We start from the raw sequence: 6,114 nt of genomic DNA, 5'->3' as shown, positions 1-6,114 counted from the left end.
GAGGTGACGAGATTGCACAGTCTCCCCTTCGAATCCCTCATCGTTGTTCAGCTTCGAATCACAGGAGATCGTGCACGCGCCGCTCCTTCGGCTTCATTACTTCACAGGAGTCGGAGAAATTGAACGCATCACTTCTTCTGCTCCTCTGTTGTCGTTCGACTTCGCTCCTTCGACTCTTTATTGCCATTCGACTTCATTCCTTCACTGGAGAGGGGATATCACACGAGTAGCTTCTTCCGCTCCTTTGTTGTTGGCCGACTTCTTTGCTTCGCAGGTATTGTAGAGATTGTAAGAGTCGCTCCTTCGGTTCTCTCCTTGCAGTTTGACTTCGCCTCCCCCAAACTCCAATGCCCGCGAGCTTCGACCCGTGCGTGACTTCTATCTCCAAGCCATGCCCGATCGGGTTCGCTCTATCCTTCCCTTTGTTACATCATATATTATATATTATAATATAATATTATATATTATATTAATATATTATATAATATTAAAAAAATACTATAATATTGCACATCTAAAAAAAAGAAGAAGAAGAAATAAAAAAGAGACGAAATATTTTCAAGCAAATGTCAAAGACCCCGGGCCGTTGTACCTTAGGTCTGGCCGGGATGGTTCAAAATTCGAAGACCCGCGCCGTGATCTTAGATCCAGACGGATGGTTTTAAACTCAAAGCCCCTACGTCATTGATTTTAGATCTGAGCGGGATGAAACAAAATTCAAAGACCCCACACAGTCGATCTTAGATCCTAGTGGGATGGTCTAAAATTGAAGATCCTACGCCATCGACCTTAGATTCAAGTAGGAAGAAATTACGGCAGTGCCGTCTCGATTTCTCCCTCGGTGCGGAGGAGATGCTGGGAGGCTGTCGAAATTTCACTAGAAATTATAAAACTTTTCTTTTTGGACCAATTAGGGAGAGTCAAATTTAAGTAATCAATTACTTGATTAAAACTAAAATTGATTAATTAAATCACTTAAATTAAATAATTGAGATTAATTAAGTCAACGTAATTAATTTTGATTAGCAAAATCGATTTAAAAATCCGATAGCATTTTTCAAATCCGAGAGTAAAATTTAAATCAAGGTGTTGTTATTTAAATTTTGAGAAAATTGATTTTTGATTAATTTGAGCAATTAAAAAAATGTACAATAAATAAAAGATGAGGGGACGAGAAATTCCACTAATTAATATATACAACAATACTCTCAAGCTCTCAAACTCTACAAAATCCTCTCCAAATAACAACTCTCAAGCAAATTGTACAAACTCTCCAAACAACAACTTTCCAAAAACTCTCAAACTCTCCAATAATAATACAAGCAACTCAACACACTCAAACCAAACTTCTCTGCATGCTCTCTAAAGCTCCCAGTATGAGCTCCTACATCTACTTGTGGGCTCTATCCTCTGCAACTGTAAGCCCCAGCTACTGTAACTCTGGCTACGAACACCTACAAACAAACAAATGAAGAGTCGATACATTATAAATAAATTGAATGAATTCTAATAAATCTAAGCTACTGTAGGCAGATCAGAATACTGAAAAGTAAGAAAAGCTAAGTACAAAAAGCTAGTAGAGCAACAGTGTTGAAAAAATAGGTAGAGTAGTGGACTACCATAGTAGAAAAAAAATCTATGAGCACAGAACAACAAAAACACTAACACTAGTGTCAAAACTCCAAAGTATCAAAATCACAAATGCAAACTAACTCAAATAAGTACATAACAAATCTCCAAACATTGTACATGTTACTACTGTCTATCTAAATAATCAAATTCAAAACCTTTGGGTAGCCTTGTTTATAAGTATTTGGTTGTAAGAACCACTACCTGGCAATTTTCAAAGGAAAGCAGTAAGTCCGACCTTAGGGGAAAGCTTTAGGTAAAATTGACCTAACCCCTAACCCCCAATTAAAACATTGGCAACTTTTAATAGAAGATATAAGTCAGACCTCTAAGAAAAATATTTAGGTAATGATACAATCCTACCCCTTACCTGGGCATCCTAGTCTACACTACTTGGTTCTAAGACCCATTACTCGAGCTACTTAGCTTAATGTGCTAGGTCGTAAGACCCATCAATAGGCAAACTTCTAAAGAAGCAATAAGACCTACCCAACTGAAATATTCGGGTTACGCTTAGTAGAGGTCGTAAGTCCCACTAATTGGGCCACATTTTAATAAAAGTCATAAGTCCTTACCCAAATCTAGTCACATGGACAACTTCTGTTGAAAATTGAAGGCAAGAGCCTCAAGAGAGAATTTCATCTTTAAATAATGTTTTGAAATATGGTAATTATGATTCCTGTAATGAAAGCATGTGGAATTGCTATCGTAAGATCTCCTACCTAAATAATTAAAGCCTTCAGGCATCCTAGACTATAGGGTTAGGTTGTGAGACTCACTAGCGGATTACTTCTAAGTGAAGTCATAAGTCCCACATTTTAAGAAAATTATTAAGTAAATAGCAATGATTCTAAATCCTAAACAATCAAATTTAAAATCTCCGGGCAGCCTTGTTATAGAGTTAGGTTGTAAGACCCATCTTTTGGGCAACTCATGAATATAATAGTAAGCCCCATTTGAAAATCAAATACTTGGGTTACTTTCCATAAAAGTCATAAATCCAACCTAAATCTAAATACCTGAGCTACGTCCTAAAGAAGATATAAGTTCTGTTCCAATCCAAACACCTGGGTTACTTCTAAACGAAATCATAAATACCAAACTAAATTAATTTTTGGATATTCTAATAGATGTAAACCCTAAACCCTAAATAAAAATTAAAACTAAAATCAACATCTAACCACTTTAGTCTACTCAAGATCCCTAAGAGGAGGCAACTCATGACTACTAATTAGATTCTCTATACACTATAGTCAATGATTGTTAGTATTGGTATATTAAAATCTACGATATATCTGGAATGACGGAACCATGGGATCTTACTCGGGTTTACCTCCATCCTCCCTATTATTGAGATTAAACTACCTAAAATTTATTTATCCTTAATTAGGAGTTCTCTCTTACATGTTAAGAGGGATAATTAAATATGAGTACTTGTACTCATGAGAAGTAAGGACCCCAGATCTTTAAACCCTGACCTACTCTCAGGGGAAATCTGTTGGCTCAAGAAAAATTGCATGAATGCATTATAGAAGAAAATAGTTGGGAGAGACTTCTGATAATTTACATACAAGAGATTATAACAGAAGATATAATGAATGAAGGCCCCGATAATGGTATCATGAATATGGCCATACAAAGGTATATTCCGATGTTGGTGTCATCAATATGTGACTCCGAGAAGACAGCAAGTTTGGGTTCCAAGAAGACCCAAATATCCTCTAGCTCTAAAAGATGATCTTGATAAAGAAATCTATAAAAGATAACTTAAATCTCATGTCCAAAAGTTATCCCCTAATAAGGAAACTTATGTTGATATGATTACGTCAAAAGAGGAACAAAATTACATCTACAATGAATCCCCTGACTCTCCATTCATACATTGGAAGTGGCGGTCCCAACTTGGAGAGGATCATGAGTTGGATGAAAATGATAACTATTATGATGATGATGAAGAAGTGGAGGGGTGTATTGGTCCCATGGTGTTGAAGTTGTCTAAATGGTTGATCATATACCTGATCGAGCTACTTAGCAATATACTCGTAGAAGTGCAGTATTGAATTAGCAAAATGAAGAATAACTATGAGAAGACCAAGAATAAGCAACAGCTATGAATAGAACTCCACAACCAGAAGAAGTTGAGGAGGAAGAAGCTGAAGAAGTTGTAAAGAGATTGCAATTGGAAATACAATCAATGCAATAAAAGAAAGATCAAGAAATCTATCATTTGATTGCTCGTATTGATGAGATGAGTAATATAATGAAATAGTTATTTTGACAACTTGGCATGATGCGAACTAGTCAAACACTCGTAGCAAATTCTCAAGGGAATGTTCAAATTACTCTTGATGCATTAGTTACCCTTGATAGAAGATTAGAAGAGTTACATAAACCAATTTTGATAGCTTCTAAGGCAGATGAAATGGTTAGCAAATCTCAAATTGAGAATCTCATCAATCAAAAGGTTAAAACAACTATTGCTTCTAAAGTTATCAAAGCCTTAGTTGGGAAAGGTCTTCCATATTTGGTAGAATATGACCAATAGAAGTCTCAAAAGAGATACATAGTGCCAAAGTTTAATTTATTTGACGGTACTACAAATCCTCATTAATATCTGACACAATTTAAAGCCACCTTTGGAAATATAGGTGGTAATGATGCTCTGTTACTATGCCAATTTATCAGTAGTTTAATAAGTACAGCTTTTAAATGATATGATGTGTTAACTAATGACTCAGTAAGAATATTTGGCAAATTAGAGATGATGTTCATTAATAGATTCGCCAGTGCAACGAAGAAGGTGACTGTTGTTAACCTTGCTCTTGAGAAAAGGAAACGAGAGAAATCAGGCATCAAGTATATAACCAGATGGAGAAATCTCAGCATGAAATGTGAGCAACAACTTATTGAAAAGCATGTTGTTGAGCTATTGATGGGGAATATAGATGATTATATGGCTCCATATATGGCAATGGCTATAATCAATACATTTCAGGAGTTACTTGATCATGTAGCCAAATTTGAAAGGTTATCCAAGCCCAGAAGTGTCATCTTCAACTATAATAATAATCCACCATGGAAAGGAAAATAGATCAAGATATTTAATTCACAATAAATGAGGTGAATATTATATTTCAATCTTCCTTGGAGAAGAAAGAAAGAGAAGATTCAATGAATCCACCAAAGATATTGAAATAAACAAAAGAAAGACAAAAGCCTCCTACCTTGCAGGAGAAAATTAACAAGTTGTATTCTTTCAAAAAGGAGTGTACGGGAAAGATTTTTAGGCAAGCCCTAAAAATTAGTCATCAATTACCACAATCCCACCGACCAGAATAGGTTGGCATGACTAATGATCCAAATTACTATCTGTACCATAGGATCATAAGTCACCCAATCAAAGACTATTTCATATTCAAAGATTGGGTTGAAAGAAATTATTAGAACGGTGAAATTACACTTTCTAATAGAGTTCTTGTTAATCCAAGAGAGAGAAAACTAATGTTATCTCCTCTGTACCCTATTAAAGCATAGAGAATAAGAAAGGGAAAGCACCCTAAGAAGATGAAGGTGGTTAGGAGACCTTCATCTCAAAGAAAACTAAATAAATGATGAATGTTCTATAAGCCATTAAAGTCATTCGTCATAAAAGTGCGTTAGAATTGGAAGTTAATACAAGACTCCTTTCTTTAAAGAATTCAGTGGCAGGAGGGCCCAGTTCAAGCAAGAAGAAACCTTTAAAATATTACAAAGATTAAAAAAAAAAGAATAAGTCTATATTAAAATCTCATAAAGGAAAGAAGAAGAAATTAATAAGGCAAAAAACTGTCATTCAAAAATACATCGACTCCATCGATGAATATCAGCAACCTCCAAGGTGTCCTATCAAGTTAGAGGAATACATGGTTTATTTATTTCTTGGCTCAAAGTCAAAAAAAGAAGCTTGTATTCCAACTAAGATTTGCCGAGTCATAAATCAATGAGGTGGAAGGGCTGCAAGAGGACGCAATGCACCTCTTGCTATCTATAAAGCTAACGTGGAAATGCCTTCTAAGAAAGTACATCATACACCAGTACCTTTCACTAATTTAGATGAAGAATTGCATTTTCCTAATAAAGAAAGTGATCACAAGGATAAGAAGATTCCTAAAAAAAATATCCAAAACTAAGAAGCAGTTGAAATTTTGAGGAAGTTGAGGATATGCAAATTTCAAAGAATGCTCAAGCTAAAGCTAGTTCATCTTTAGAGGTGACATAAATCCAGCTGAGAAGTAGAAAATAGGTTCCTCCACCTCAAAAGAAAATAAAAGATAAGAAGAAGAATATTTAACTCAACAAAGCTGTTATTCCACCAGAGCCTCCTAAACCCAAGGTTGCCAGTGCAAATGTGGATTACAATATATTATCACATCTTCACAAATTACCTGCACTGCTGAGTGTCTACGAGGCCCTTCTGATGTCTAAAAACCTTTGGGAAACACTCAT

Source organism: Dendrobium catenatum, unplaced genomic scaffold (assembly GCF_001605985.2).
Source record: "Dendrobium catenatum unplaced genomic scaffold, ASM160598v2 fragScaff_scaffold_1338, whole genome shotgun sequence".
Taxonomy (NCBI): Eukaryota; Viridiplantae; Streptophyta; class Magnoliopsida; order Asparagales; family Orchidaceae; genus Dendrobium; species Dendrobium catenatum.
This window is presented reverse-complemented; position numbering follows the sequence as displayed.